Raw genomic sequence first — 26,557 nt, forward strand, 5'->3', positions numbered from 1 at the left:
GGGACTACATAAGGACATGAATACCAGGAGGCAAGGATCTTCAGAGGCCATCTTGGAGACTGGCTACCCTAAAAGTGTTGGTAATTACATATATCTGCATATAGATATAACTGTCTGTATAGATAGACATAGATATATTTTTCTAAGACCTAAAAATAATCAATCCAGCTTAATTACAACATAGAATGAGAGGAGAGATGGGGATGGAGAGGTGGACATGAGTCAGATCTCTGTGAATCTTGTGAGCTGTGTCAAGAAATTTAGACTCTTAGCCCAAGGGCAATGAGAAACCAGCCGGAAGGTGGAGGTCAGATTTGCTTTCTCTAAAGGTTTTAGATTTCCACTCTGACTGCTATGTAAAGAATGGACTGGAAACCATGGGCAATTCTGATGGTTTGTAATGGAGAGAAATGGAAAGTATTGGGAGAATTGTAGGTGGTAGATTCAACAGACTCCATGATTGATTGGATGTGGGGCATAAATTGAAGGATGATAATGGTTCTCAGAATTCTTGTTTGGCAGTTGGGGGCATAACTGGGTTGTGAATGAAGAATGAAAACTGGTGTGAAAGGAGAAGATGAATATTTTAGCTTAGATACCATTAAGTTTGAGGAGAAATGGAGAGAGGCTCAAATGAGAAGGTATTCTGTAGACATAAACAATCAGGTTTACAAATACATCTCTTCAACAGTTTCCTTATGAAAATAGCCTCCAAGGCTAACTAATAAAATTGAATTTGCAATTGACACCAAAGTCTTTGCAAAGCTGAAATGTGAATCCTTTCTTCACCGGTTTTGGAAAGCATTTGTGTGTCTGCTCTTTTCATGGCTTCTGGTTCCACTAAGGTGGAGCATCCATTTAACCCTTAAGTTAGGGGTGACTTCCCAAGGATACCTGTGTTAAAATAAGCTTGACTTGCCTCAAACCCTATGACCATCAAGACAAGGTCAAGAACCCCACCATGAGGCGTCTAGAAGGGTAGGACGTGGTTGGTGACTCTTTTCTGTGCCAGGGAGGTCATGGGGGTGCGGTGAGTTGCCCCCACCATCTGGCTGTGGTCACAGCAGGGTGAAAATGAGGGCTCTCACAGCTGGGGCAGTGAGACAGCCAAGCAAATGGTCTTGCTGCGTGGACAGGACGTGTGAAGGATTTCACTGGTGCATCTCTCTGACAGCTCCTGGCGTTAGAAGACACAGTTTGCTCTGTTCAGCTGTTTAAAAAAAAAAAAAAAAAAAAATTCAGTTGTTGGCGTTCTTATTTTCCCCCAACAGGACACCATTCCTCTGCTGTAGAGGTGAAGAGAAACTTCACGTCTCTGTTCTTGAGAGCTGAGAGAATTGCTTCCTAGGTGAAGATTTCAGTGGTGTAGCTGGGTGGCGTATCAGAGCGCATATAAGAAGAGCCACATATTGTAAATCCTTCCTGGATATAAATAAATAGAATAGAAGAGAACTAGGCACCAGTGGGTTTCTAGGGATGAACAACCAATTGAGCAAGTATTTATTAACATGCCATGTGCCCAGAAATGCCATATGGACTCTTCACAGTGGTGAGACAAATGCATGAAAAATACAAGAAATGAGCTGTCTGTTTTTCGGACTATTCATGCTGTTTTTAATATCACTAAATAGATTTCTGGTTGGCTCCTTCTCTCACTGCTGCTGTTACTACCACCAAAGCTGCAGCTTCTTCAGTCTCTAGTACCATTATCACCGCCACAATTACCCACATTACCTTCCTCAGGGTGTTTTTGTAAGAATTAGTGACTGTTCAATGAAGAGTAACAATCATTATTTCTACTATGGCATGACACTGATGACAAATGTGCTTATGTTTGTTTTAGAAATTACTGTTGCCACTTATTTAGCATTTTCTATATGCCATCCATTGTACCCAGACTTCTCTATGCATTTTCCTTATTTAATCTTCACTTTTACTCTGTGAGTTTGCTTATATGAATATCCCTACTTTCTAGATGAGAAAATTCTAGCAGAAAAATGTTGAATATTTGGCCCAAGTGGTTAAGGCAAGGAGTCCAGTCCCTGGAGCATTCAAGGTGCTCAATAAATATTTGCCAATTGACTGATGAACTTTAAAGCTTATACTTTATTTTCTGGCCTTCTAGACAAAATGAGAGCCCTTTAGCCAGAAGTGTTATGGACATTTTTCTTTTTTTTTTATATATTTATTTATTTTTGGCTGCATTGGGTCTTTGTTGCGGTGCGCGGGCTTCTCATTGCGGTGGCTTCTCTTGTTGTGGAGCACAGTCTCAGTAGTTGTGGCACACGGGCTTAGTTGCTCTGTGACATGTGGAATCTTCCCGGACCAGGGCTCAAACCCATGTCCCCTGCATTGTCAGGCAGATTTTTAACCACTGCACCACCAGGGAAGTCCTGTTATGGATATTTTATTTGGCCTTCACGAGCTTGTTTTTAATGTAATTTAGGGGACATCATTTTAAATTGGGGGAATTCATAACACACACACAATCTGAATTTATGACTTTTTTGGGAAAAAAATAAAAGAAGTGGCCACCCTGATCCCATATTTTGGTCTAGAAAAAAACTACCTGGTGCTGAGTCGCAGTCAGTCAACTCTAGGTGGCCATGGTATGCGCTTCCCTGCTTCACCAGCTCAGAGCCTGCACTCATCTCAGCTTGAGGCCTCTGGAGAAAAGCTACATAAAGTTACATACTGTAGAGCCTCACCAATGTAATTAGGAGGTGATGACTCAGAAGGGAAGCAGGCAGAGAGTACAGATCAGGGCAGGGTGCAGTAATGCTGCACTGTGATGCAGACAGTAAGGGACGGAGGACCTGGAGGACGGAGATGGACCTATGTCTTGGAATAACAGGGACGGTTTTCTAGCAGCCCTTGAATTTGAGCCATGATTTAAAGATGGACAGCCTTTGTAAAGGCAGAGAGGAGGGAGAAAAAAACTGTTTTGTATGCTATCTATAAATAATAAAATATACAACAAATAGGTTTCTCCCTAAGTGAAAGGCACAATAACTTTTAGCACTGAATTGGGCCTAGTATTCACCAGAATTGTATTAATTTTTTAAACTCCTGAAATGACCTGAGAGTAGGAAGGTGAAGCTTGAGTAAGACGCAAGTCCCTGGAAATTCTCTGAGGGCTAATTAACAGCACAGAGATTCTGTGAGAATCCCTGCGGTACCACTTCTTGCCTCCAGAACTGATGGCACTCTCTGGGCCACAACCTCTGTCTCTTCCTCTCCCGTCTGGTTCCTGATGCTCCCAGAGGGATAGGCAGGCAGCAGTGTAAACACTGGGACGTCCAAGGACTGGTCCAGTTATAATCAGCTCCATTCTTGGCATGGGATGGGCACAAAACCTCTCAGACCTCCCAGAGAACTGTCTCTTTGGGCTCTCGGTGTCGAGACCAGCATTGTCCAGCCCAGCTTCCCAAGGACACAGAAGCCCTCCGTTTGCCAATCTCACTGGCCATCTGGTTGCTGAGCTTAGAGCTACCGATGCTGAGTCTACCGACTTCAGTTTGTCCCTACCAGCCAAAGTATTTTTCTCCTCTGTGCTCTACCGGTGCAGTGTGAACAAATACATCGTGCTGAGTGAAATACATATTCTGGCATCAAAGAGACTTGCAGTTGAGTCCTTGGCATGATCTTGGGCTCGTTTCCTAACCATCTAATTCTTAGATGGTTATGAATAGTTGTTATGAGAGTTAAATTAGACCAGGCATGGAAAACTACGAAAGCGGTGCCTAGCAGATATTGAGCAACCAAAATTCATTATTTGACTATTGTTGTAGTTGTTACTGCCATCACGAGGAGGTAATACGAGGCAAAAGAAAAATAAGAAGTAACGTGAGCATTCCGATAGAGCTTGGCAGAATAGCATACTTTCTAGTGGATAATTACAATGCAGAGGAATGACTGAGAGGGTCAAGGAGACCCCAGTGTCACAGGCAAGGGAAGAAGTCATATCTGTACTCTTAGAGAAATGAGAGAGGTAACGTCCCATCCTGTGCTTCAGTGAGTCACACGTAAAAGTGCTAGTGACAAGTGCAAATGGTTTGCTCAGCACCTGGAAAGCACAGGGTGTGAACTTGTTCCACAGCTAGGTGCAGGCTCCTGGGGCTGAGCAGAAGTGTGAATGAAACAAGGAACTGATGAATTCAGTGGCGGCAGGAGCCACGAAAGGCTAATTTCATCTCCAGAGGAGTTGCCTTCTGACCACCTTCCTTTGCTTGTCCACACTGACGGCATCCAGCTGCTTCCCAAGCGCCCAAAGGCTCCTGGTGGCAGGCAGCAATCTTAAGTGACCCAGTGTCATGTGGCACTTGGATCAGCCCAGTAATCTCTCCAACACAGTGCCTCATTCAGTCAGCCTCGTAGAATTTGGATGCTTTGAATCATGGTAGATTTACCAAGACTCCGAAATCCTTGGGGCTGTCCATCAAAACAGGCTTCATTAGCAAATGGAAGGTTAAGCAGTTAGGAAAACAAGAGAATCCTTCCCGACTTTACTCTGAAAATCGGATGATGACTAGAATCCCACAGATCCTTGAACGGTTTGTGTGACTTACAATCCTGGCAAGTGGTTTATTTTGTATGATTGTTGGAGGAGTGAGGGAAAGAGGGAGAGGGGAGAAAAGAGCTTCAGATTTTTCTTTTTTGATTTATTTTATAGATTTAAACCAACCCTGCCCCTGTTTTTGACAGCCTTCAGTAGCAGCATTCTTCACAATGATGGTATCAAAAGTGGTTTTCCTTCTGCTATCGCAATAATGTTTCACCTGCATCATTGTGCATCATTAAACTTTCAAGATGGATAGGGACTTAGCAATCGAATAGCCTATCCTCTCATTTTACTGATGAAGAAAAAGAAGCCCAGGAAAATTAGGGGGGATTTGTAAAGCCACAGAGCCCTGTTTACAAATACTGTTTCTGTCTCCTTTCCAGTATGATAATGGCACCTCAGTTTTCCTTTTAGGAAATAGTCTTTCCAATTCTCAGCACATACGTTTCAGGTAAGGCTGACCAGAACATCCCTGGCCCTGCCAACAAACTCCAAGGTCCAGTGGTTGGCACAGAACCCAGATTTGGCCCATTAGTGATTGGATTAGCTATGTGCTCTGGCCCCAGCAGTTTGTGGAATTGACTTACAGCTGTTAGAAAACGGAAGCTCTCTTTCCCATTGAGGTGGCTGAGTTGGTAGGGTACAGTCCTGGAACTGCCGAGACTATTTGCTAACAGAGGGGAATAACTCACCTAGTAATGAAGCCAACACGACATTCAACAGAGAGGAAAAATGAAGAAAAACTCATTTCTGATGATATTATTGAGGCCCTGGATCACTGACTTCTTGGAATTTTCAGTGGCTTTGACACAATACTTTTTTTTTTTTTTTTGTAATTCAAGCCATTTTGAATTATATTTTCTTCATTTGTAAGTTTAAAACTTCCTTATTACATTAGAGCTACCTGGATAACAGGGTGTCTGATCCTGGACCAGGGCTCTCTCCATTTCTCATGAAGAATAAAGGGAAAGACAAAGCAGTGAGAGAGACCAAAGAACATTAATGAGTTCAACTATTTTAATTATGACCAAGAAACTAAACTTACAGAATCTTAAGCAGAGATGTTCTTAAAAGACTTGGAAGCATTAGGGAAAGCCAACTAGCAGCCACATTATGCTTAACTGTAATCCCCAACCAAAAATGATCGGGTGTGTAAAGTGCATCTTCTCTTTTCAACTTGGCCTCTGACTCAAGATTGTGACCTTGAACATGTTGTCTTCTCGTGTTCTGGATATCTGTTTCTGCATGACAAGACACCACCAAACAGTGGGCTTTAAAACAATAATAATCATCTATTTTGCTCACAAATCTGGGGGTTGACTGAGCTCAGGTAGGCTTGGAAACTCTCCTGTGGTTGCAGTCAGATTTTGGTGGATTGGGTCGTATGCTTTACTTGGTCTGCTGATTCAAATATGTTCATCTTATCCAGAAACACCCTCACAGGCACACCCAGAATAATGTTTGACCAAACATCTGGGTACCCTGTGACTCCGTCAAGTTGACACATAAAATTAACCATTACATGGAGTCAAATGTGATAGCAGACAGGAACCCATTAGAATCAACCACTATACTGGATTCAGCACTATGGACTTTGAGAGTTTCTAAAAGTCTGAATGGTTTGAACATCCAAACATCTGCATAAAGTTTTATTGTTGTTTACTCTTTTCAAATGTTAGTGAGCATAAAAATACTGAATAAAATTACACGTGTGTATGTATGTGTGTATATATATGTTTATAATATATATATGTGTGTAATACGTATATATAATATATATATACTGTCCTTAATGCACCACTTAAAGTATACTTAACATTCTGAATCTATAAAATTTCAAATATATACAAAGATAGAGAGAATAGTATAATAAATCTTTTCATATCCATTACCCAACTTCAGTCATTATCAATGTTTTTTCAATCTTGGTTTTTCTACCCACCACACTTTTAATTTCTGCTATATTACTTTAAATTAAATCCCAGACATTGTGTCATTTTGTGCATAAGCCCTCCAGGATGCATCTCTAACTGATAAAGGGACTTTTTTCTGCCCTGCATAGCTTCGATTCCCCCATCACATCTAACATTTATAATAAATCCTTAATATCATCTAATATTAAGGGGGTTTAAAAAGTGATTTTGATTATACATTATTTTTATCTCATCTTAGCTAATCATCTTACCTAATACCCAAGTGTGTCTCAGATGATCAAAATCTAGCGAGGAAAGTCAGGGTAGCAAGGATGAAAGCCCTAGAGAAGAATATGTGACCAGAGAGAGTTACATGTTAGGCTGTGTGGTAGAGTCTGGAAGCATTTGAAGCATTCAGAGAAATGAGAAGTCTGAGTGGGCTATCTTGGTGGGTACAGAAGGATCCTCTGTCCTGTCAACCTGTCACACTCAGCTCTTGCTGTGCTCCCTGATAGCAGGAGCAGCGGTGATCACATCCACAACAGAATCCTAGAAAATGATGGTTTCTTTTTCATTGGGAGAGTGATGGTGCTTTATAGATGAAACACAGTGCCTGCCAAAGAAAATAGGATTTTTGCCTCTAATTGGAAAAGCTTAATGACGTAAGGGATAGTGCGCGAAACTTTTTTAAAAATCTGGGCTGATGCAAACTTGCTGCTGAGCCTCTGCCAGCCTGCCGCACCTGCAGCATTTCCCCACTAATATTTCAAAGTGTCAGCTGGCCCAAGAGCCGCTTGCAGAACTATGGTAATTGCTGAGATATGCCTAGACCAGCTGAGATAATAGGATGCCAAGAAGCAGGGGAAAATGTCAGCAGCTGCGGTTCATGCTACTAATTTTGTTTTCTTAAAAGTAAACTTTATGGAATGACAGATTCCACTAAGAGCTAATCTGGAATTATACAATTACCAGTTCTTTTGCTGATTTTTGAATTCATGTGTTCAGTCACTGAATACATGGCAAATATGTATCAAAGGTATGGACACTTCCTCCCTCTGCACCTGTGACGGGCATCATGTGAGCTCCCCTCTCTCCGGTGAGTCTGGCCCTGAACACTGCACCTTCTGAACACCGGGCTCCACGCAAACGTGATTGAGCATAGTTAGCATGTGATACAAAATCCATTTCCTTTTTCTAGTATCTTCTCAATACTCATTTACTCTCTCTGGGAAAGGGAAACAAACAGCAATGTGCTGACCACTGTATGTGGTTGTGCTGTCTCGTTGAAAACAGACCAGAAATGGCACAGAGCTCCGATCAGGGCAGAGACCATACCTGTCTCATTCACCACTATGCTTTTAGAACCAAGCTCAGAGGTAGGAATAAAAAGCTGCTTAAGAAATATGTATTTAAAAATTCAGTAAGTAATTGAACAAAAGAAGCATCACATGTGCTATCTGAATCAGATAGCTAGATTGATATGTCTGCAAAATAAGAATAACAATAACAACGAGAATATAAAATAATTAATATGGCAGCTGACACTTACTGAATGATTTCTGTATGCCTAGCACTGTGCTGAAGTGTTTTCATGGACAATCTCTCACTATTACTCACAACAGCCTTCGGTGATAGGTCCTGTTGTTGGCTCCATGTTACCAATGGGGAAACTGAGGCTTAGAGAAGTTAAGCAAGTTGCCCAAAAAGCAGCTAGACAACCTGAGTTTATTGTATGCATTATTTTCCAATTCACTGCAGCCTGTTAACTCTTGTGCGTGAAAAGCTTGGCCAATTTTAGGTGATCATTATCTTCTCTAGGTATCTTTGTAAAACATTTAAGAATATTCTATGTAATTTCACTACGTACATTTTAAAATCAGGGGAAAAGTAGAGGGCTACCACCAGAAATGATAACAGATATGTCCCAGGAAGAAACTTTAGAGAAACCAGGATCGATAAGGGAAAGGAAAGCACTCTGGCAAGTGGTGCTCCTCAGGGCTATTTCAAGGGCCAAGGCATGAGCAGAGATCTGAGAAAGAGATAAAAGCATATGACCGGAAGCAGAGGTGCAAAAGACAATGAATTAGTGCTATAAGGGAGCCAATTCCAGAAATAACTTCCTTCATTTTATGGCTATTTCTTCAAGAGCTTTCTGTGTTTTTCTTGAATTACTAACCACAAATAGAAGCAGAGTTCAAGGGTGGGATTCCTGAAAGTTTAAACTCGGTATGATCCTGAGATTTCAAATCTTTCATTAAATTAATTGAACAGTTTGTACAGTAGCAGTTTGTTTCTATTTTGTGTTTGAAAACATAAACTCTGTGCATGTATATACTAATGTGTGTGTGTGTGTGTATATATATATATATATACACACACACACACACACACACACACACACACAGAGAGAGAGAGTGTATACCATGCGATACATATATTACAAAAACAAAAATTAGGCATGTTTCCTTTGCCAAGATCTGGTTACAATTATAAAAGGAGAAGTTTTTTTTAATGCTCTCATTAATATTTTGAATTTATGAGTCTAGGTGATATATAGTAACAATCAAAACAGCTACCCTTTTTTCATTTGATTGTCATTGAATGATGATGTAATGGCCTACTAGAAATTGTTAACTTTTGTCTACCTACTTATCAATCTACCTACCCACCTTGCTTGTGGTAAGAAAACATGCTAACTCCATTCTATACAGTTGTATGTAAGTGGTTACGTTGGAGAGATGGATCCCATGCAGTCTCTTTTAATTATACGTACGTAACACAAATAAACCTTTTTGCCTAGGGAACATGTTGTATAAGACTTCCGGTCTATCAGAAATTATCTTTCCCATTGGAGCTGTGGCGTAAGGGTCCTACAGACCTTCTGGAAGGAAAGGAGTTAATCTAAGTAATGCTTCCCCGAATCTAGCTGGGGCACGGGTGGTTTTGACCAAGCTCCAGTGATGGTGAAAGATAATGGTATTGCTCAGATAAGCTTGTCTTGAGGAATGGGAGGTGTCTGTGCCACTGGAGTGGGCTAAATATAAGAATTTAATGTTTTGAGAGGAATGACTGGCCTCAGCACAGCATGTGGCTAATTCGGAATAAAAATCTAATTATAAAGCAGTAGTTGTATCCTGAGATGCAATGGCTGGGCTTTGGGGTGTAAACCAAAAGGAGAACCCAACGTGGGAGACAAATGAAGCCTGCGTATGAACTTGGTTCTAGTAAAATAAGGACTTACTAATTAAGTGAGCTAATGGCACCCATTGAAAAGTTCAGTGTTTTCATGTTGCCTTGTCACAGAAGAGAGTAAGGTTATCTATTCTACTCTTCCCTTCATGAATATGTGCTTTTCTAACTCTTGACTATTACAGATTATGCTCACGTGAACATTAAATTACAAACTATGGCAGCACAAATATGTATACAAAGTGTTGGTCCACTTATGTAGACTAGATACATAACCGTGAGTATAATTGCTTGGTTATAGGGCTCACATTAGTTTTTCATTCCTGCATTAAAATTACCCCAGAATTTAGTGGCTTAAAACAATAAACGTTTGTTGTAGCATTTCTCTGGGTCAGGAATCTTTGTACAACTTATCTGGGTGGCTCTGGCTCAGAATTTCTCTCGAGGCTGCAATCAAGGTTTTGGCTGGAGATGTGGTCTCATGTGAAGTCTGGACAGGGGAGGACTCTGATTCCAAGCTTACTCATGTGCTTGTTGGCAGGGTTTTGGATTGAGACCCTTAGTTGCTCCCTGGATGTTGGATGAAGATTGCTCTCAGTTTCCTGACATATTGGCCTCCCTATAAGGCAGCTCACAACATGACAACTGGCTTCCATCAGAGTGAGCAAGGGAGAAAGAGCAAGAGAGAATGAGAAAGGTGAAAGCCAGAGTCTTTAAAAATATTTAATTAAACTTTTAATTTTGAAATCATAGATTCATATGCAGTTGTGAGAGAGATCTCGTGCAACTTTTATTCAGTTCCCCTTCATGGCAACATCTTGCAAAACTATAATACAATATCAAACCATGATTTGACATTAATACAGTCAAGATATAGAACACTTCCATCACCACATGTTGCCCTTGATATAGTCACATTCACTTCCCACCCACCCACATCCCCTCCTTAATATCTGGCAACTTCAACTCACTTTTCTATCTCTCTCTATTTTTCTCATTTCAAGAACGTTATGTAAGTGGAATTATATAGTATACAATGTTTTGGTATTGACTTTTTTTCATTCAGCATAATTCTTCAGATATTTATTCAGGGGGATGGTGTGTGTGAACAGTTTGTTTCTTTTTATTGCTGAGTAGCATTCTGTGGTATGGATATACCACACTTTATTTTACCATTCATCCATTGAAGGACATCTGGCTTTGGGTGGGCTGAATAATGATCACTCAATGATATCCATGTCCTAAACCCTGGTAAATGTTACCTTACACGGAAAAAGGGACTTTGCAGAGATAATTAAGAATCCTGAGATGAGGAGATTATCCTGGATTTTGGGGGGTAGGACAAATGTAATCAACAGGAGCTTTGTAAGAGAGAAGCAGGAAGGTCAGAATTAGAGGGGGGGGGGATAAAAGGAGCTGCAACAATGGAAGCAGAGAGAGAAGGAGATGTGATGATAGAAGGAGAGGTTGGAGCTGTGTGGCCAAGAAATGCAGGCAGCATCAGAAACTGGAAAAAGGCTAGGAAATGGATTCTGCCTTAAAGTTTCCAGAAGGAACACAGACCTGCGAATACTTTGATTTCAGGATTTCTGACCTCCAGAACTGTGAGACGATACATTTGTGTAGTTTTAAGCCACAGAGTGTGTCCTAGTTAGTTAACAGCAGCAATAGGGAACCCATGCAGTTTGTGTCCAGTTCCTGGCTATTGTGAATAAAGCTGCTATAGACATTTATATTCAGGTTTTGTGTGAACATGATTTTTTATTTCTCTAGGATAAATGCCCAGAGATGCACTTGCTAGTTTATATGGTGATTGAATGTTTAGTCTTTTTAAGAAACCACTTGACTGTTTTCCAGAGGGGCTATATCATTTTGTGTCTACCAGCAGTGTATGAGTGATCCAATTTCTCTGCATCCTTTCCAGTATTTGGTGGTTACTATTTTTAATTTTTTTTTTTAAAGGGAATGCTATTTATTTATTTATTTTTTGGGGGGCTGTGTTGGGTCTTTGTTTCTGTGCAAGGTTGTGGCGAGCGGAGGCCACTCTTCATCGCAGTGCGTGGGCCTCTCACTGTTGCGGCCTCTCTTGTTGCAGAGCACAAGCTCCAGACGCACAGGCTCAGTAGTTGTGGCTCACGGGCCTAGTTGCTCTGCGACATGTGGGATCTTCCCAGAGCAGGGCTCGAACCCGTGTCCCCTGCATTGGCAGGCAGATTCTCAACCACTGTGCTACCAGGGAAGCCCACTGTTTTTATTTTAGCCATTCTGATAGAAATGTCGTGATATCCCATTGTGGTTTTAATCTGCATTTCTCTGACAGGTAATGATGTTGAACATCTTTTCAAGTGTTTATTTGTTATCTGTATAGCATCCATAGTGAGTTTTTTTGGATCTTTTCCTTATTTAATACTTTTTGAACTTCTGAGTGTTTTTCTTTTCTTTCTTTTTTTTTTCAACTATTGTGTTTTGAGAGTTCTCTTTATATATCCATCACAACTGTTCTTCCCCTAGAGGTAAGGATTTTTTTTCTCTGTTATTTCTTTCAAGATTTTTTTCTTTTAAGTTTTCTGAATTTTGGTTATAATGTCTCTTCTTATGGATTTCTTTTCATTTTTCCTGTTTGGGGTTTGTTCAGCTTCTTGAATCTCTAGATTAATGCCTTTTACCAAACTGGGGGAATTTTCAAAATGAAGACACTTATTTCTCTGAGTCCTTTTTCAGTCCTGCCCTCTTTCTCTTCTTCTGTAACTCTGATTACACAAGTTTACCATCTTTTGTTACAGACCCAACTGTCCCTGGTTCTCTATTTTTTTTTCAATATATGTTCTCTCTTTTGTTCAGGCTGGGTAATTTCTATTGTCTATCTATTGTCTATCTATTGAGTTTGTTAAATTGGTTATTGCATTTTTCCATTTTAAAATTTTCATTGGGTTTTCTTTATATCTTCTATTTAGTCTCTGGAACTTTCTAATTTTTATTTGTCTCACTCATGCTTTTATGATGACTGCTTTAAAATCTTTGTCAGACAATTTAATTCAACATCACTGTCATCTTGGTGCTAGCATTTATTGATTACCTTTTTTTTTTCATTCAACTTGAGATTTTCCTGGCTCTTTGTATGATGAGAAATTTTTGATGGAAAGCTGGACATTTTGTGTATTGTCTTATGAGACTCTGAATCTTAAACTGTCTGTTTTATCTGGCTACTTCTGACCCTGCTTTACCAGGGGAAGGGATTGGTGACTTATTACAGCCATATTGGTGTAGAAGTCCAGGTTGTCCCCAGTGGAATTGGAAGTCCACACTCTCCACATGGTCTCCACTGACACTGCAGATGGCGCCTTGATACCGCCTGGTGGGAGTGAAAGTATTTGCTGGTGGGGGTAAGGATGAGGCCACTATTTTTTCTGTGCTATTTGACTATGGTAAAGCTGTTGTTATCTAAAAGTTTTCTGTCTTACAAGGTTGCCCTTATTCTTGCCTTTTGGCTGGAGAGATCAGGCTTCTTTGTCTGTGCCTATGGAATTTCTGGGTTGCTGGCTCTTCAACTCCAAGTCTGGGAAATATGAAGCAAAAAGAAAACCCAGAGAACTCATGACTGTGTTGTTCTGTGGGTCCCAGGGTTCCTAGCTGGTCTGCTTTCTTTTCTCTACCTTTCAGAGGCTTTTTATGTTTATTTTATAAGGAATACCTTTGGTTTTTAATTGTACTTAGTGGGACATATAGGGAAATGTACGTCTACTCCATCTCTCCTGGAAGTGGAAATCCCGCTTGTTTTGCAACCTAATATTGGAAGTGACATTCTATCACTTTTGCTCTATTCTATTACTTAGAAGTCACAACTTACAGCTCACATTGAAGGAGTAGTTTTACACAATTATACAAGGGCATGAATTTCAGGATGTGAAGGTCACTGAACACAATCACAGGGTCACATGTGTTCAGCTGTGAGTGGATACTGCCCATCAGTTTCACCAAAGTTTGTACTAATTTATGTTTTCATTGGCAATATATAAGGGTTTCAATTAATCCATATCATCCCCATTACTTGGCTTTTTAAAGTCTTTTGAAGAATTTAACTCCGTTGATGGATATAGTTGATTCTCATTGTTATTTCAAGTTGCATTCCCCTGATGTGTTATTAGCATCTCTTTATGTTTTTTGTCCATTTGCTTATCTTTTCCCTCTTTTGTGAACTTCCTATGTAAGACTTTTGCTTACATTCTGTTAGGTTGTTTGTATATACATGTACACACACATATCCTATATGTGAAATTTTTGTCAGTTATGTGTCTTGCAAATATCCTTTCCCACTCTGTGGATTTCCTTTTTTTAATTAATAGATTTTATATGTTAGAACAGCTTTAGGTTTACAGAAAAATTAATACAGAGAGTTCCTGTAAAACTGTATTTCCCACATGCTGTTTCCCCTATTATTAATATATTGTATACTTGTGGTACAGTTGTTACAATGAATGAACAAAGATCGTTACATTATTATTAAGTCCATAGTTTATATTAGAATTCACTCTTTGTGCTGTACAATTCTGTGGTGGTTGACATGTGCTATGCTAGGTATCCACCATTACAGAATCAGACAGAAAGTTTCACTGACTTGGAATAGACATCTCTGGTACTCCACCTGTGTCTCTAAAGTTTTGTATTTCCCAGAACATCATATAGCTGAAGTCATACAGTACGAAGCCTTTTCAGATTGGCTTCTTTCATTTACTAATATGCATTTATGTTTCCTTCCTGTCGTTTCATGCCTTAATAGCTTATTTCTTTTTAATCACTGAATGACATTCCATTATATGGATTTATGACAGGTTGTTTATCCATTTGCTGCTTGAAGAACATCTTGGTTGCACTGAGTTTTAGGCAATTGTGAATAAACATTTGTGTACAGGTGTTTGTGTGGGCATATGTTTTCAACTCAATTGAACAAATGCCTAGGGGTGCACTTGCTAGATGATATGGGAAGACTGTGTTTAGCTTTGTAAAAATAAAAAATTTTAAAAAAACTGCAAAATTGACTTCAGATATGGCTGTACCACTTTGCACTCCAACCAGAAATGAATGAGAGTTACTGCTGGTCTGAATTTTTGTGAGCATTTGAGATCAGGGTTTTTGCTTTTGGATTCTAATCATTCTTAGACTTGGGTCATGATATCTCATTGTTGTTTTAATTTGTTGAGCATCTTTTCATATGTGTGTTGGCCACTTGCATATCTCTTCAGGGGGGTGCCTGTTCAGATCTTTTCCTCATTGTCTAATTGGGTTGTTTGTTTTCTTATTGCTGAGTTTTAACAGTTCTTCATATATTTTAGACATAAGTCCTTTATCAGATATGTGTTTTGAAAATATTTTCTACCAGTCTGTGCCTTATCTTTTCATTCTCTAAGCAGTGTCTTTTGCAGAGCAGACATTTTTAATTTTAATGAAGTCCAGCTTATTAACTTTTTCTTTTGGAGATCATGCTTTTAGTGTTAAGTGTAAAAACTAGTAATAAACTAGTGTTTATTAGCAAACCCAAGGTCACCTAGACTTTCCCCTATGTTATCTAGTAGAAATTTAGTTTTGTGTTTTACATTTAGATCTGTTATCTGTCTGCTTTGAGGGTTTTTTGTTTTGCTTTGTTTTGTGGAGGATCTGTGTCTAGATTATTTTCCTTTTAATGTGGATGTCCCAAGTGTTCCAACATTATTTTTTGACAAGACTGTCTTTTTCCATGGAATTGCTTTTGCTTCTTTGTCAAAATCAGTTGACTGTATTTGTGTGGGTATATTTTGGAGCTTTCTATTCCATTCCTTTGATCCATTTGTCTATTCTTTTGCAAGTACCATACTGTCTTAATTACTGTAACTTTATGATAAGTCTTGAAATTGAGTAGTGTTCTTCTTCAGTATTGTGTTGGCTCTCTTGAGTCTTTTGCACCTTCTTATAAACTTTAGAAGCAGTTTATTGCTATCCACAAAATAACTAGCTGGTATTTTGCTTGGGTTTGTGTTGAATTATTTATCAACTTGGGAAGAATTGACATTGTGACAATATTGAAATTTCTTATCCACAAACATGGAATATCTCTCCATTTATTTAGAGCTTTGCTTTCTTTCATCAGAGTGGTATAGTTTTCCTCAAGTAGATCCTATGCATATTTTGTGAGATTTATATCTAAGTATTTCTTTTTTGGTGTTAATATAAATGGTATTGTGTTATATATTAATTTCAAATTCCAATTGTTCATTGCTGTTATATAGAAAAACAATTGACTTTTGTGTATTAACCTTGTATCCTGCAACCTTTCTATAATTGCTCATTTTTTCCATAAACTGCTTTTGCGGACTTCGGGATTTTCCTCATAGATAATGTCTTCTAGTTTCCAGCTTTGTTTCTCTCCTATTCTTGGGTTTCCCTAAGAACTTCTATTTAAATTGAGGTGAAAACAGATCATAGTTATAATAATACCCCTAAATTTTTTGTTGATGTACAATATTATAAAAGTTACAGGTGTACAATGTAGTGATTCACAATTTGTGAAGATTATACACCATTTATAGTTATTATAAAATAAGGGATGGGGAGGCTACAGGAGCCTGGAATTTGTTTAATTGTCCTTCCCCCAATAAGATAAGGCTGCAATGAAGTAGTTTCCTTTGAGGGCAGGACTTAAGTTATGGAGCTCTGGAGATATTTCAAAATGGTAACTTTTCCCCTCCCCTTACCTGAGTAAAGCATGGGCATTGTTCTGTGGTCTGTACCATTGGTGGGACTCCTGGAGGTAAAACATGTGAAAGTGGGGACCCTCCTAAGACTGGGCCTCCAGACCAGCCTACATTCACCCGCAGTAATTTTTCAATTACCTTTTAAGTGTTCCTGCCAACAGCTGTATCTGTGGCCTCTGCTCCTGGTAAACTGTGATTCTCTGTATTCACCTATCTCACCAAGTTTTTGGGTGGCACTTTGCCTTGTGACTTCAATTACCTGATGGATGTAAGAAAAGTTGTTGATTTCCATTCTGTTCTAGCTTTTTTCTTGTAATAAGGATGGAGATGTTGACTTCCAAGCTCTTTACATGTCAGTGCTGAAACTGTGGCTTGCTTTTTCAGTCTTTTGTCTTTGAGAAACAGATGCTTCCAATTTTAATGTAATGCAGCTTATTGACTTTTTCCTTTATCCTTACTTTGTGTGTTCTAATAAGTTCATGAGTATATTTTCCCCAGGTTATTTTCTAGCAAACTTCTTGATTTTAACTTTCACATTTATATCTATAATCCTCTTGGAATAATATCTGTGTAGGAATGAGGTAAAGATGCAAAATATACTTTTATTTCCATATAGATAATCTGATTTTTACATGTTGATTTATTGGGAAAAAACCACTTTTTCATACTACTCCAGATTGCTGCTTTTGTCCATACATGTATGTGTTTGTTTTTGGACTCTCTTTTCCATTGTTCTATTTGTCTGTTTTTAAGCTGGAACCACACTTTCATAATAAGGGGTGCTTTAGAGTAAGCCAATAATATGGTAGTATAAATTCTCTAGCTTTCTTATAACTTTCCAAGATTATATTGAATACTTTTGACCCTTTGCATTTCTCTATATATGTTAGAATCAGCTTATAACCTTCTCCAAAAAAGACACGCTAGAATTTTTATTGGGATTGCAGAGAACATTATACATAAATTCTATTTTACATTTGTAAGGATTAACAAGGATATTGCACCATGTGAAGATGAAATTCGAGATTGGTAAATTTAAAATAGCAGTAAACACATGAAATTCTAGGTTAGGATTACAAAACATCAAATCAATGAAGTAGAAAATAAACTTAAGAAGGTAAAAGACAAAAAGATAAAACATAATGAAAGGGAAAAAGTGATATATGAGAATGGATCCAAGAGTTACAAAATATATTGAAATTCCTTATTAAAAAATGAGAGTTGATGGAGAAGAATTATGGAATAAAAGAAGCAGAGAAAGAAAGGCTTTCCTAAACCACTTGAAGGATTTAGTGGGCAGTAAATAAGTCTATAAGTGATTTTTTTAATGTAATAAATAAGAATAATTTTGAAAATACCAAATTTCTACCCCATCCTTTGCAGGAATCTTTGAATTTTTTTTTAAAAAAAATCATATTATAAAATCAAAGGAAACTTCAATAGATCCAAAAATAAGCATTCTGTAGGTCACCTTTACTAGCCATAATATATAATGAAAATTTAAAAATAAATGGAATATCCAACCATAAAGAAAACAAAATTCTCCTCAACAATCCTTGGGTTTAAGAGTAAGTCATTAATAAAATAATCAGCTTTTAGGAAAAATAATGATAATACAAACAACAAATATGTATTAAAATGTTGAGTGTAGTAAAAATTGTGGTCATAGGAGAATTTATAACAAACACGTGTATTGCTATACAAGTAACAATTTAAATAAATAGACTAACAATAATAAAGATGCCAAGAAAAGCATGAAGAAATAATGATGAAATTTAAAATTAGAATGTAATAATGTTGTCCATATGTTAAAAAAAATACATGAGAAAAAGAGATAAAAGTGAAAAAATGTTTAGATATGCTGACAGAAATGATAATTTTAAAATATGTGATAAAACAATTTAGCATAGTATAAAATTATGATTAAATATCTGCAAATCTCTCTGTAAAGAAAAGTAAAAACATCAGTGAAAAGATTATTTTTCTTAAATGGCTTATCCCTAGAATTAAAAGAAATGACTCAAAGTATTAGAAAACGTAATGGACACTTATGCAAGATATTTAAGTTATCAAACTTCAACTATTCTTCAGGACCAAATGATTTTATAGTTGCATTTTAAAGTCTTTCAAGGATCACATAACTCACATAAGATTCTCTAAGGCATAAATAAAGGGGAAATTTTTGTGTGTGTGAGACTGAATCAGATTAAGTAATTCAGCTGAATTTACATGTAGTGTCCCAAATAAAATATTATATATAAAACATTAAAATTGTTCAGTAACAAACTTGTAAGGTAGGGCTTAGAAGATGTTATTCAAAGCAGAGTTTTGTTTCTAATTCAGATGTGATGGAATTTTAAATATTAAGCTTATTAGCAGAACTTCAGTACTTTTAGGAAAACTAGATGCATAGATTGTGTAAATTATTAAATGTAAGAGTGGTGACACCCAATTAACTTTATTCCTCTGATGTCGAACTGTTATTATCACCAGTCCCTTCTGTATTTAACTTTCTATAATCCAAATGCTCCTTGGTTTCTTCTTGAGTATGGTTAGTTAAATAATTGACCAAATGGTCATTCAGCTAACTTTCAAGGACTACTTCCCTGGCTTTGCTACCGGGGAGAGTACACTTCTTCCTTCATATCATTGGCTCTGCAAGGACTGATTTTTCACGTTCTCCTTGACTCTTGGTTCAGGTCCCTCTCACCTATACACGTATGGATAACCCCCAGTCCCACTCTTCTCCACACAGGGCAGATCCAGGCTTTGTGGGAGCCGAACTTTGTACATTTTGTTATCCCTCTTTAAGAAAAAGAGCACAAAAGTATAATCTTAGGCACAAGAGTGAACATTTATTTATCATGATAAAATAAATCACATTGAGTTATAATTGTAAAAAGCAGACAAATATTACAGACATCCCAAATAGCTTTAGCTTGTATTACACTGGGTTTCCCAGAAACAGACATCAAGATTAGGTTTTTCCTCTAAGTGATTTATATAAGGAATTCCCTCTAGGGACGAGGAAAAAGCAAAGGATATGTGGCATTTCAGGCAAAGTCCCCAGGGGAGAGCTGCCCTGATCTCGGATGTATCCTGGCCAGATACAGAGGGATCTGGGTTTCCATTCCCAGCCAGTCATGAATAGATTGAATTCCCAGTCCAGACATTTCTAACTCTCCACACCGAATGAAAACAATGCACAAAATGGTAAAATAGGATCTGAAGAGATCAGGGGAAATGTTGACATGATCTGCTCCTTGACCCCCTGTATTGTAAGTGTTGTTTCTCTTCCATTACCCCACTTTTTTTTGCCAGGAATCGTTAATACTGTAAAAATTTTCTCATCTCTGTATCATTAGATGGCACAGTTGTAGGGAGAGCTGTTCCTCAAAGCCGTTCATATACTTTGATGACTTAGCAATGCTTTTAACCATATGTGTACGTAGCTGCAAATCAAATACATATATCCCCCAAAACCAAACAAAATGCATTCCCAACTACACTTCCACTTAGCAGGGATCCCAAAGATAAAGCAACTTCAGATCTACCTTACACAAGTGGAAATGTGATGAAGGGAAGACAGAATACAAAACAGTGGGAATCTTCATAGATTTTAGTTAAAAGAGCTTACAAATTTTATAAAAACACATGACCATGTGAATGCTTTTCCAGGACCCCTCCCAGATTCTTGGAAGGACCCCATGAAAGTGGGAGAGTCCCGAAGCTTAACTTTTGTTAGCTTCACCATAAATCCAGCCATGATTTAAAGCTACTTTTTATGGACCACCCTGGGAAAAATTTTTTAAGTTATAATGGAGACCGAAGAGTTTTATTTGGCTGCTGTGAAATCAACACAGTGTTTGAAGCAAAGTGTGAAAAAGAAAGAAAAGACAAGTGTGAGAGAGATCACACTCCCCACGCTAGACACTCAGTTCTCCTGACACCCAAGGACTAATTCATGAAAATCATTTTGTGCCCTTATAACTGACAATGACCAAAATTCAAGAGCTCTTGCTTTGCCTGTTGGGTTCTCTCAGCTCAGCTTTACATCTGATATATCCAAAAGTCAATTTTTTTCTGACCTTATGTTTAAGGCACATCTGTAGTTTGTTTCTATTATTATATTATATCCTGTTATGTGACAACCTCAGCTCTCTTCTGATGAAGATGTGACTCAGGCCTGAACTAGAAAACATTCTCATGCAACACTCCTGCTTAAGAACAAGCATTGCAGTTACTGATAGGAACTAGATGGTGTTTTTATCATACACTATGACCACAATCTGATGTCTAGACCTCTGACAACCCACCCAATAGCTCCTAAAATGGCTTTTTGCAATTTCCCAACTTGGGTAAATAGAACTCATTCTTCAGAACTTAATTTATTTGCACTTTCCCCCTAGGAAACCTTCCCTGAGTCTTTAGGTGAAGTTAAACACCATGTAGTCTAACACATCACCCATTCTTTGATTGTCTCTTCATGTCTACAAGTTGAGCTCCTTGAATCCAAGACTGCATTTTACTTAATTCTGTCTTCTGCACTCAGCACAGCACTGGATACAAAGTAAGATCTCAAAATGTTTAGGAAGTGACTGATGGATTAATTCAGGTGTTCTCAACTGGTAGAGATTTTACCCTCGCCCCCGCCCCAGGAACCTGTGGCAGCATCTGAAGACCTTTAGGGTTGTTAGAACAGGCATCTAGTGGGTAGAGGCCAAAGACATTGCTAAATAACCTACAATGTGCAGGACAAGTCCCCAGACAAAATATTAATAGTGTGGAGGCTGAGAAACCTTGGGCTAACTGAATGAATGAATGTTCTCCAGACTTCAGCAATAAATCTAATGTGTTTTTCATGCCATAAGAAGAAATGTGAAATGTAGCTTTAATACACAGCTTTTTGTTCCTAAACTTTAATACAGAGCTTTTTGTTCCTAAACTTTTCATTTTTTCTTTACGAAAGAAAACTCAGAGTAATTCCATAATTTGGGAATTTTGGAGTATTCAGCATCTTAAATGTCTTCATATCATTTAAAGTAAACTGAAGCATAAAGGAGACAGTGGCAGTGTTTACAGAAATCTTTTTTATCCACATTGTCTGATGTGTTAGAATTGAGGACACCAGTATTTGTTGAAAAAAACCATTGTGCCTTATTTTAATAAATTCACAAATAATGCTGCCTATATTCATTTTCTACAGCTCAATACAAAATTGAACTCTAGCCAGTCACTCATGAAAAGAAGTGTGCGCTGCACGTAGACTTTGCATTAAATCTGTCACATGGCCATGTAGTCCTAGAGAGTCTCTTATTTTGGTTCATGTCCATTCCTTTGCTTTGGACTCACTTAATATGTGCTCCTTGCTAATTGGTCTTCTAGTGTCTTTAGTAACTCATGTCAGCTTGTAGGTAATGTTGACTTGAAATAATAGAGTGCCAGGGACTTCCCTGCCAGGGACTCCATGCTTCCAGTGCAAGGTGCCCAGGTTAGATCCCTGGTTGGGGAATTAAGACCCCACATGCGGCACGGCATGGCCAAAAAAATAAATAAATAAATAGACTGCCAGATATTTCTCCAGCAAACATGGATTTATTTGGAATCTGCAGAGAATTGCAGTTTCCAGGGTCTGCAACCATGAAGAGCCATGTGTAAGGTCCCCCTAGGCAAGAGAAGGAGAATGCTTTTATAGAGAGGAACAGGAAGTTGGGAGGGTATAGTGAACAAAGAGTTCATGGCTTTTCATTAGCTGAGCCTTTGCCAGGAAAGAGGAGTCTTTTATCTTCCTTTTGGGCTCTGCTATCGTCACAGAGCATGAGAGCTCCCCCTTTTGGTCTTCCAACTCTATTTAATTGAGGTTTCTGTTTATTAATTCTTTTATAGAAGGCAAAGGGAAAGTCTTGAATTAATGAAAATTCAGTGCCTCCCAACAAAGTTTTCTGGTTAAAATTGCAAATGCAGAAAGAAATTTCGCACAAAGTGCATCTAATGTAGTTAAAATTAGCTACCAAGTTCAAGTCACATTACAGAATAGATTAATTAGAGTCCAGTGCTTGCCTTAGTTCATGTTGTTATTAATTACCCATGGGTACTTCCACAGCTGTTTGTGTTTTAGAACTAATTGAATTTTTTAAAAACCATTCTTGGAACACAAAGCAGTTTCTTTTCAAAGAACATGAAAAACAAAACAAAACCCAAAAAACTCAAGAGACTTTACTTAGAGACAGTCATAAAAGAAATACATGCCAGTTTTGTAACCAAGAAGAAAACTGGCTATGGGTATGTCTCTAGGACAGCAAACATAATGTGTGTGTGTGTGTGTGTGTGTGTGTGTGTGTGTGTGTGTGTTTATCTTCTGAACTGACAGAAGGAAAAAAAGGAAGGAAGGAAGGAAGGTATAATGAATGTAAAAAAAATATATATGTGTATATACAAATAAATATTCTGGAGAACACACACACCCTATAAGCACACACTCATAAGCAGTTTATTCTCTTGATCATTATGCTGATACATGCTCATTGTCAAAATTTTAAAAATGCAAAAGAATACAATACAAAATAGCAAATGGCACATGATACTAATATAACTACTGCAAAAAACATTGTTGACCATGTGTTATATTTCCTTAGTATTTATTTTATGAACCTATTTCTGCAATAAAAAGCATATATGCATTTGTATATTTATTTTGTATCATAAGAAGTATTCTCTACATATAACATTATCCTGCCTTTTCCCACTTAGTATATTATGAGCAATTTGTCAATTCATTAAATTTTCTTTTAACATAATTTTTACTGGATACCTAATGTTAAATACTATGGCTAGGTTGTAGTACAATGCTTTCATTGGAAATTTAGCTTTTTTTTTCACTTTTTATCATTTCAATCAGCAATTACAATTGAACATAAAATTTCTTTATAGGTAAATTCATTTTGAAACTGAGATCATACTAAATTTTATTATCCTGATTTTTACTTGAATTCATTATATTATATACACTATAACAATTCATAAAACATAATTTAAAAATTGTCATTTAATGGCCACATATTTCATGATGTGAATATGCAAATTTTACATTAAATTTTTATATATTTGAAAATTTATAGTGTTTCAAGTTTATTAATAATATAAATAAGTTAAATATGGGCAATATTATATGTGAACCTTTGTATATTTCTATGATTATTGTCTTAGGTCAGAGTTCAACAATGGATATCATTGGCTAAAGGTACAATCATCAATAACACTCTGTATATGTTGGATAATTTCCCACTAACTGGGATTTCTTTTCAATGTTCAGCATTAACAATTAAAACACTGATATGTATTATTGCGAACACTACATTTAATTCTAATAATAAATTGACAGATAGACAAAATGTAATGTTGTTGTGTTTACATTCATTTCTTTGATTACAAATGAGATTTGACCTGTTTTCAACTTTAGAAAACCTTTTTTTGTTGTTTTTTGTTGTCATTGGCCTAACCATGTCCTAAACTACTTTTACTGGTGGAGAACTTATTCTTAAATATTTCTGAAAATCTTGGATTTTATTTGTTTCCTTTAATATATTAAGAGTTTTCTTCCCAGAGTGATCAGGGTGTTATTTATTTACCCTGTTTTCCTTTTTCCTTCTCTTTACTCACCTATGGACAAAGAACACTTTTGTCCAGACTCGTTTGTGAACAAAGTGATTGGATCACCCTTGATTCAATTCACTGTCTACTGTGCAAGATTACAAAACAGTTCAAAGAACTTTGGGACATCATAATTTCTGCTGCAGTAGCCAAGCAACAAATGAGCAGAGTAGCATCTAGAGTGAGTAATAGTGTTCCTGCTTCAAGTCTCATTCTTCTTAACAGAAATTTCAAATACTAGGCTGAGAAGCAGCTAGACAAACAGCATTCAGAAGGCGGTATGGAATTTCTTTATCTCTACAGTCATGGTGATGCGCCCCCTTTGGAAATAATTGTCGGCACCTGCCACAGGCACATCTAGATCTGTTTTGTGCTGGAGTACAATTTTCACCAGATTCCATCAACCCTTTAACATTTTGAAGTGGGACACGTGGGTGCCTCTAATACAAGAGTTCAAAATTCCGGTCACCGTAGAAGGTGCAGAGGAAAATTAAAAGTCATCATAGAATTGAAATGTTTCTTAATGCGCGGCTTATCGAAGGTTCACATAAGTCCGTACTAGCCTGTGAAATGTTTCTCACCAGCCTGAGATGAGAAAAGGCTAGAAATTGAGAATAAGCATTTAGACAATTTAATAACTATTTGACTACCGTAAGATATTACTGTGAATGTCAAATGTAAACTTAAGGCTGTAATTATCATATAATTTTGTCTGAAAATTAAACTGTGAACCAAAACATCTTATTTTCTTCTATTATAATAATTATGTATGCTATATCTTGATAAATGTTAGTCACATTTCACAAAGTAAACTCCCTATCAAATTGTTCTATTATTATACACTGTAAAAATGTGGTTCCTATTATCCATTAACTTATTTTAAAAGGTGACTTTTCCCTGATAATAATTATCATAGAATAATGAAAATCTCCTTACGTAGATATGTAATAAGTCCTCCGTAGCACTACTTCAGAATTTCCTAGAATGCAAAGGCGGCAGACAGTTGTGTTTCTTTAATCTCCTGTGGTTCTCTGGAAGATGGTGTCATCAGAGTGGGGTAGGTGAGGGGACCAGGGTGGAGGGTAGTGCCTGGTGTCCTACTTGGTGCCAACTTTGGATTTCTGAGCAAACAGCCGGCACTGGATCTGCCTCCCATCATTTGGGCTGGCAGATCTGTTCTTTTTCAAATAACAAAGCTTATTTCAGGGTCAGCTGCAAGTCATTTTGTCTTTCAGCTCCATAAGTTAAATAAACTAGTAAAAATCCCTCCAGGATTCTGGTAATGCGTTGACTGTCAATCATAGTTTTTGGTGTCATCGTTTTCTATGGCTGCGAAGGTTTTGTAAGATGAAATTGGGAGGAGTGATAGACTGCTGGCCAAAGACAATCAGAAGTCATAAAGCTCTTCTTTGCCTTTCAAATGTTACATGATATATATTTTTTTGATTAGAGAATATTTCCTTTTTGGTACAATGAATTATCCTGATTTTTCCGTGGGATTCTTTATGTTGTTTTTGTGAAAGTCAGACTAATACTGCTTTAGAGCGTCTAAAATATCAAGACTACACTTATTTTGGTGCTTAATATATCTATGTTTCAAACGTCCATTTTGTCTTTATTTGGTTAAGAGCTGACATGAAACTCTTATGAGTCTTTTTTTCCAAAATTTATTTAACTTCTCTGCAATATATGGAATAAGCATTTACTTCCAGCTAATCTGTGAGGCTAAATTTATTATTTCTCAGATTCTTGTTTCTTTTTTTTTTTTTTTTTTTTTTTTTAAACCTTTCTTACAACGCTTCTTAATTTTATTTATTTTTGCTGTGTTGGGTCTTCGTTTCTGTGCAAGGGCTTTCTCTAGTTGCGGCAAGCGGAGGCCTCTCTTCATCGCGGTGCGCGGGCCTCTCACTATCGTGGCCTCTCTTGTTGCGGAGCACAGGCTCCAGACGCGCAGGCTCAGTAATTGTGGCTCACGGGCCCAGTTGCTCCGTGGCATGTGGGATCTTCCCAGACCAGGGCTCGAACCCGTGTCCCCTGCATTAGCAGGCAGATTCTCAACCGCTGTGCCACCAGGAAAGCCCAGATTCTTGTTTCTTTCTGAGCTTAAGTTCCTATCTGTTAATATTTCCCTTACACCACACTGTCTTGTTTACTATACTTTGTAACACACGTTGTTAACACAGGGAAGTTAGCTTGATATTAGTATCATTCTTTTTCACAATTTCCTTGAATATGCTTGCTCATTTACTCTGTTAAATTTATGAGTTACCTCAACAAGTTAAAAGAATATTCCACCCATTTTTTATTGGATTACATTAAACCCAACATGGATTTAGAAAGAATCATCATTTTTGCAACATTTAGTCTTTACATTCAGGACTATGATATATTTTTCCATTTATTCAAATTTTCTTTTATGACCCTCAGTAAAGTTTTATGATTTCTTCAAAGCAATATGGTAATTACTTGTTGTAGTTATTCCTAGGAATTTGTTGTATTTTCTTGCTATCTAACAGAGT

This window comes from Balaenoptera acutorostrata, chromosome 15 (assembly GCF_949987535.1).
Source record: "Balaenoptera acutorostrata chromosome 15, mBalAcu1.1, whole genome shotgun sequence".
Classification (NCBI taxonomy): domain Eukaryota; kingdom Metazoa; phylum Chordata; class Mammalia; order Artiodactyla; family Balaenopteridae; genus Balaenoptera; species Balaenoptera acutorostrata.